The sequence below is a fragment of the Sinohyriopsis cumingii genome, chromosome 15 (assembly GCF_028554795.1).
Source record: "Sinohyriopsis cumingii isolate HCF-2022 chromosome 15, ASM2855479v2, whole genome shotgun sequence".
Classification (NCBI taxonomy): Eukaryota; Metazoa; Mollusca; class Bivalvia; order Unionida; family Unionidae; genus Sinohyriopsis; species Sinohyriopsis cumingii.
In genome coordinates, this window is record NC_142975.1 from 123,438,198 (window position 1) to 123,446,693 (window position 8,496).

An 8,496-nucleotide genomic window follows, 5' to 3' on the forward strand; every position below is an offset into this window, starting at 1 on the left:
TAAGTAAAATTGTTTATTCATAATTCCAGAGTTCTTCTGTATGAAGGGTCGCTGGAGGTCAGAGAAGTGTCCAAAAGAGGATTGTTGTTATTGTGACTGTTGGGAGGGTGATTCACGTTGGTCGCAAGGATCCCGATGTTACCGTTAGAGAATTTCAGGGAAGGATTTCGGAGAAGGTAATCGATGCAAATGCTCAGTAAAATGATTCACATTTTGTTTGTGTTCTTGTTGCAAACTTAAATTGGCAATGGCAGCACCGATGACGCAATACACCACACATATTTAGCAGAAAACGCCGATTTGAGATTTAGGCACACGTTCTCCACACCATACTCAAAAGGGCTGCTTTTACGGATCTCGGAGAGAAGAACTCGGTTTAGGAGTGGTCACTGTGGTAGTTGAGGCTGTGTTGAAGGTCATGATGGTCACTTTCTTTTCTAGTCGGTGACTTGCGAAGCGTCAAAACTAGAGTCAAAACTCGGCGGATATCCTTTCCAATGTACTTTGACACGTGGTTTTCCCACATTGCTGGTTTTTCGATCAAGAATGCTTTTGATGTCCTACACCTCGTCTTCTTCTTTGGTCACTTGTTGTAACTCGGGCAAGTAAAACGTTCCTTTCAGCACTTCCCCGTTCATGTCTTCCAATTTATAGACGGCAGGATGACGGCCACGCACTCGTCCAGTGACACGAAATAATTCGGTAGTCCAGTTGGGTAAGTAACCTTTGTTGAAAGTGCTTTTGGTTTTGCCAATGCGCACCCAATATCCCTTCGTCAACACTTCACCTTTCTTGGGGACAGCCACAGTCGCGAACGTACCAAACAGGCGCTCAATGACGTTCGCTTCGTTGTCGGGAGTTACTTCGGGGGCACATTCGATGCTCCGATGGTAAGATTGTTTGTACGCTTGGACCAGGTGCGGTAAGTCTTTGATGTGCTTGTGAGTGTGTTAATGCGTAAAATATTTCCACATGCGTTCTTTCAAGGTGCGTTAAAAACGTCCCACAATGCTGGTATTGGTTTCTGGATTCTCGATAGTGAATACATGAATGTCTCCTTTCTTCAATTCTTTTTGAAAAGCTTGGATCAGAAATTCGGTGCATTTGTCGGTTTGCCATCAAAGAGGGTGACGACAACTTTCCTTCAACACCAGTTTCAGGGCTAGCACTAACTTAGTGCTCGATTTGGAAATCAATGTCACGACCCAGACAAATTTCGAAAAGATGTCGATGACACAAACAAATTTTGTAGCCACAATTGTAGGTGACCAAATGAGAGACATCAGCTAAATCAGCTTGCCATTGATGATCAATGCTCTCCACTTGGGTTCGATTTCTGAAACGTTTCGTCGAAAAGGTTTGTGTAAGGTGTACGTGGCTTGCTCTTGTAACCATCGTTGCACTTGAGGTAAACGGACACTTCTGAGTCGAGATTTGGCAGCACGATACAATTTCCGAACTCTTCCGTATCCCGCAGAATGGGATGGATCGTAGTAAATGCTGGATAACACATTCCATAGGCAACGTCGGACCATAACTGAAACACTGTACTTCGTATCCCAATCCAGTCTCAGGTCCCAAGTAAATAAATCCAGTTCTAGCTACAACATTCGAAGTTGGGAATCCTTCTCTATCCGTGGGTCACTGGGTCTCTCATTCGATTCTTGCTGTGTCGAAGTCATCCTTCTTGTTGGTGACTATCCTCTTGGAACCATTTTGTATACCAGTTTGTCCATATGGTAAAGTGAAGTGATTGGTAAGCCGAACTCGCTTCTGGTACACGATTTGATACAGTTTTCCAAAGGTCGACTGACACTTTTGTGCTTGGGTAAACGTACAATCTTGTGAGGCTCGAGGGTAGACACTTTAAAATGTTGATCCTCTCCAGACTCCAAGGCTTCTTTCAATACCCCAAAGTTCACTACTTGACTGGTGCGATAATCAATCCTTTCATTTTACACTCCGTGTGTACCTTTTGTGGGTCACTGTAATCTTTGTGACTACCATTAGCAAAACTTAGAACCTTGTCGTCGTGCTGCTCGTCCGTCCAGGCCCTTAAACGGTCTAATTCAATGTCAGGGTGTCGTTGACCCAGGCGATCGATGCATATACAACTGTCCGTGTCAAAATACAGCAAACAATCTCTTGACTGGTGTAGCGCTTCTCACAATTTTAAGCGAGCATGGACTGCCACATAGGCAGCAATAAAGACCCTTCCTAATTCGTCAGCCTGTACAAAGTACATTTCTTAGTAATTGACTAGGATCAAGTCCTCACGAAGGACATCCACGTTCTTCATGCATTTGGTTTGTCATGAATCATCTGAAAGTAGCGGGAAGGTTCGTTCAAATACTCTCTTGGGTAAACATGATCGTTTTGCCATTTCCCACCACAAAAAAATTAAATATCGTTTTGACAAACAATCGTCTTCCTTCGTTTTTCTCCACGTGGTCTAAAGTGATGCCTTTCTGCTTCCGGTATTTCCCTTTGAAGTTATTTTGGTCTTTGAAATTTTTGCATCGAAACAACAGAGGACCGCGCACTTCTTGAGGGTAAACTTTCATGGTGTAACGTTGAGCTAAGATGTCTTGCAAAGTTTGCATTTCAGGAATGCCATAGGGTGCATCTTTAGATATCCTCGCTTGTTGTAACAGTTTTGATTCACTTCGTTGTTTCGCTCGGTCCGATTGTCGAATGTTGTCCAGGTTCTTTACCATTCTGCCGTGTCGTTCATGTTGGTATACGTTCGTCCCGCCACATTGCCACCGGCTAAATATATCTGGTCTTGATGTTGTTAATTTGGACGAGGCTCTTTTTGGCACTGCGTAGGTTGTCCACCATTAACACTTTTTGGGTTGCCCAGTCCCTTTGGAAGGGAAACGTGGGCAATGTACAGCGTCGTTTTTCCATCGGTGATGTGAAACTTGTCGTTGGACTGCTGATCACGTTCAGTCTTGTCAATGACTTTGGAAGGCGACAATTCTGATGGCCTGATAAATTCGATCCAAACGGGAGACTTCAGACTGTCGTGATAAATGGAAAGTGTCAAGCGATCGTCTTCGTTCGCTTGATATTGTCGTTTCAGTGTTGTTAACAAAAATTCCACATATCGGTGATGAACTCTTCTGCTTTCTCTAGCGGTACGTCTGATTTGAAATCTTTAAATGTCACCGTGTATGTGTAGGCCGTGGTTCTAAAGTTTCTAAAGAAATGTTTATCCGTCTCTCGAACGTGGTAGTACTTTTCATGGGTTACTGGTGGTGGACTTTGGTTTGACTTTTACTATCTGGGTCTGGATACAGGATCACTCGTGTCATCTTCAAAATCGCTAGCATGGATCTGAACCAACACTTTAGGTATTGTGCGAGGCGAGAGGCCACATTTCTGCCTCTTACGTTCTTTTCATTTCTTCACCAAATGATGCGATCGTTTCATCGTGATTACAAAAAGTCAAATGACTACATTTTAAAAGCAATGGTCTCTTTATATCAATGTAAGGCCAAAGCCTTCTCTGTATAAAGGGACAGTGCCTTCCTCGGTGTATTCATTGCACTCTCAATCCGACCAGAAAGATGAAAGAGCCAACGCTGATCGAACTCCTGATCATGACTTTGCGAGGTGTCATGCGAAGGTTTTCTTCAGATAAGCCGACGGACTACTCCCACTCCTTTCGAGACAAAAGTCAAGATACTTGCTATATCTGTAAGAAGAAAGGGATTGGTCTTTAGAATGTCAAAAACTTCAAAATAATACAAGCATCAAAAGAGACAAGTGTCAAGATAACTGTTATCATTGTCAAGAGAAAGAACATTGATCTTCAGGCTCCCATAAGAAACAACAGGAGCAAGAGGAAGAGAGGGGCTCCGAAAAATAAGATTTACCCTCGGAAAAGGAAGAACCCAGACACGAAAGAGAGGAAAAAGAAGACGAGAAGAAAGTGAGGAAGAAGAGGAAACTCCCATGACAGTGAAGAAATATACAAAGAGGAGAGAGAGAAAAGGAAAGAAGAAAAATGAACTTTTTGAAGTGACGTGTTGTGAAATTGGATTGAAATTTGTACTAGAATATACAAGAAAGAAAACCGTAAGGGTCTGTTGGTTTTGATTATTATAATAAGAACCTACACGCACGCACTCACACACGTCCATCATGGGAAAAAAACCTGGATTTTGAGTTTTATTTGATTTTGGTAAACATAGAGATGTTATTTTCGAGCGAAATGGGTGGTCCTGAAAAGTACATTTGGGTGTTTGTTTATTTTTTTAAGAAAAAAAAAAAAACAAACAACAACTCAGGAATGTTAAGTAATGAGCTTTCACTACCTTATTCCTTTGCCACGGCAAGTGCCTACTCGTGGACCTGTTGCTGTCGATTATTTGGTTGAAATCGCTAGGGTTGGTATGTCAGGTGTAGTGGGAATGTAAACGGGTTTGGAGTGTTTGACCCGGGAAGGTCTTTTTCTCTTGGGTCGTATTAAAAAGACATACATTTCTTTGAGACTCTCTTCAGATTGGAAGACAAACTCCGCACTGTGACTGAATTTTGTAATGCGTGTTAGGGTTGGTTAAAGAACTCAATCCGTTTTGATCCGCTTTTCCACTATAAATAATCGCAGTTCACTTCATTCCCTTCAGCTGTTCTCGTCACAAGATGTGGACAAACGAAGAATCGTCTACCCTCGTATCGTCGATGCTGTTCAACCTGGACTATCACGTGGGTGTCGAATCATCATCGGCTATCAGCCAGATCACCGAGACGGTCCTTTGGAAACGAAGTATCTATGTGGAGAGAGAACGCTCTATGAAGAGATTCTTAATCTACGGTCCAGAGGTGAGACGATGATCGAGGAAGAGAAGATCCGTGCGATGCCCTCTACGTTAACTGAATGGTGTTAGCAAAAACAAAAGTAAGAACAAAGGCCCTTTTCAGGTCCACTCCATTGCCTCGAATATATTTACTCTCTTGCCTAAAAATGTTTAGTCTGTTTTTGGTGTGATATATTTATGTTCATAAATGTATGTTTGCTTATTGTGGGACCGATTTATGTTCATAAATGTATGTTTGTGGAATATGTTTATATGTCTGTCTATGTCTCTATTCGTCCCTAGACTAATGCGTATTCAGGTCAACCCCTGGGCACACTGTTCCGCCCGATTTAGGTCAGCCACTTGCAACATTGTTGCTATTGTTTATCCAGTGTCCAGTACCGTGACGTCACCCCTGTTCCATTCATATAGACCATATACATATCCAATTCATTGTCGCTATGTTAAATTCCCATTAACCCTAGACAGATCCACTTATGTCAAAGTCCCAGAGACCCCAAAGGGCCACGGCACTTTTTACCATGGAAGTGCAAGAGACCCTGAATTACCCCCATTCACTACTTATACCCATAATACAGATTTTTAGTAACGCTAATTTAATTAATGACATTTTTAATGTTTATAATCTAATATGGCAGTTTGCACTTTTATAAAGGAGTCATTTATAGTGCCTAGTACGTTTTCAGTCATAAAATTTTAAAGTCGTACTGATAAGTGCAAATATTCCAGCAAGGACATTGGTACTACCAAAAGGTTAGACTGACCTAGTTCATAATTGGCTAGAACTGGAAAAGCTATCGTTTACAACTATTGAGTGTTTCGAAATTTTAACTAATTCATTTAAAAACTTCGTAAGTACGGCCTTTTTGTAATATAGCACGAAATTGAAAGTACGGATTTGGCAGGAAACAGATTTGACGGTTATCGCGAGTGGTATCTATGTTAAAAGAAAGCTTGTGCGAACGTAAACATCATCGACTAGCATATACAGATTAGCATACTAAGAAGAGATAAAAACGTTTAGTAATGGCGGCAAAAGCTCATAAATTTATTTTAATTGACAATGCATGACAGGTAAATGTATAATGATTTTTTTCTTTCACTCGAGAAAATGAGCAAAAATATTTAGAACACACGAGAAGCATTACAGGTGATAATATAAAATCAGACAATTATAGACGTTGCTGATCGATTACATGGAATAACACAGTAATCAGACAGTTACACACTCCGATGATCAATTACTGGAAATAACACAATAATCAGACGATTGCACACTCTGGCGATCAATTACATGTAATAACACAATAATCAGACAATTACAAACTCTGGTGAACGATTACAGGAAATGACACAATAATCAGACAATTACGCATTATGATGACCAATTACATGTAATAACACAATAATCAGACTATTACACAATCTGGTGAACGATTACACAATAATCAGACCAGTATACACTCTGGTGATAAATTACATGAAATAACACAATAATCAGACGGTTACAGATTCTGTTGATGAATTACATGAAATAATAACATCAGAAGATCACATACACTGATGAACGATTACAGGAAATAACATAATAATCAGACAATTACACACTCTGATGATCAATAACAACAAAAAGACACAATTATACAATCTGTGATGAGTAACAGTAAATAATACAATAATCAGACAATTACACACACACTGATAATCAATTACATGAAATAAAACAATACTTAAACATAATTACACACTCTGACGATCAATTGCGAAAGGTATAATGCACATGTGTGGAAAGATTGATCTTTCTAGTACAACACTGTTCTGTTTTTTCCATTGATATACAGCAGAGATCGTAAAAGGTCACTTTCTAACCCCTTGAGATAATTGTGTGACTCCATTTCGTCAGTTTGGTTTGGTTTGTGTTTTACAGCACATAAATACATGAGGTTATCTAATATAAAATGCATTTCGAGCAACGTGTCTTGCCAATGAACATACCATCGTAACTAACACTTGCTGGACTGACGGAATGATTCGGATGTTCACCCATGCAAAGGCAGGCAAAGACACAAGTGTTACGAGTCTATGCTATTAAAATAAGTATCAGAAGAGAGTGAAAAACAACAAGCTTTGTAAAATTCAACAAATAATTTCTTCCCCAAAAAATGGTAAGTGAAAAAATGACGAACTTGCAATACTGAGAATTAAATCCCAAAATAATGCAAGAATTACAGGCACATGTCCTAATAATTTAAAGTCCTGAATAAAACTTACCAGAAGTCCAAATTAACTCCAAAGCTGAAGGCGTTGATGTGTCTGTTGTAGCTCCTAGAGTGTTGATGTGACAACAGTCTTTTGTTGTATCACAATAATATAATACCAGCTTGAATTTACTATAAATTCCAGTGAATGTCTCTATCCAAGAATTTTATCATAGTACTTTTGTAATTCCAGAGAAAATAATCACTTGAATTTAATTATTTGGAGAAATACAATTCCAGACCAAAAATGAAATACTGGACACAAATTATAATACAACTTGAAAGTGCTAGATCTTAAAGTACGACTGAAAAATCCTCTTAGTTACAAGACTATATAGTTCTCTACTTGACCTCACGTCACAATTAGCATTTTCTAAAAACATACTATTACCTAATGGAAAAAAACTTCTAGGATGATCCTGATGTTTACAAAATAAAATCCAGAACCTGCACTATGTAAAATACACTAATGAATTTCTAAAACAATGTTTTACCAAATGGAAAATAACCCTCTATAATAAAATTTATGTTTACAAAATAAAACACAGAACATGAACCGGTAAAATACACTAACAAAATTCCAAAACCTTGACCTAGACCCAAATAAGCATATTTACTTAATAGAATAATAATTCTGATTTAAATCCATACACATAAAGATTAATTTATCTATGAATTGGTTGTTTACATAAAAAAGTCAATTCAGGTCGAGCAGAAATGAATGAACTCAGTTTTGGACAAGGTCAAGTCCAAGATACAATGTTACATTACAATAAGATATAATGAAAAAAAAATATTAAAACAATAACAAACAAGGAAAACAAATTGAATAGACATAACACAAGTAACGGCAGACAAAGCCATTCACTAGAAATGGAAGGCAAAAACACCAGCAACAGAAGGCAAATACACAATGCACAGGCAGAGACAAAATGCAACACGCTAGCAACGGCAAACACGAGAAACAATACACTAAAAGTGGCACTTTTGGATGAATAACATGCACAGCAAGTGGACCACGATCTACTACATGCGCGATTTCTCTGGTGTTTTCGATCGACCGTGTCTTTTACAATGCCTACTCAACAAAAGGTTTCGAATGTCAAACGACAACACACCAATGTGCGATGCTGCATGCACAATGCAATACCCTAGAAACAGCAGGTAAAACACAAACAATGGCAAGCGTAGACACAATGCACTACGCTAGCAACGGTAAAATAACCACGAGAAACAGCAAGCATGAAATACACTAGCAACGGCAAACTAAACATACTCGGCGGGGCGAAGACTCAAATTAATACAATGTCAGCGGTATGTAAATATAGGCAATGGGGGACAAAGACACCAAACAGTACATTGCTAATGGTAGGCAAAGGCAAACAATGGCGGACAAAGACACAAAGCAATAC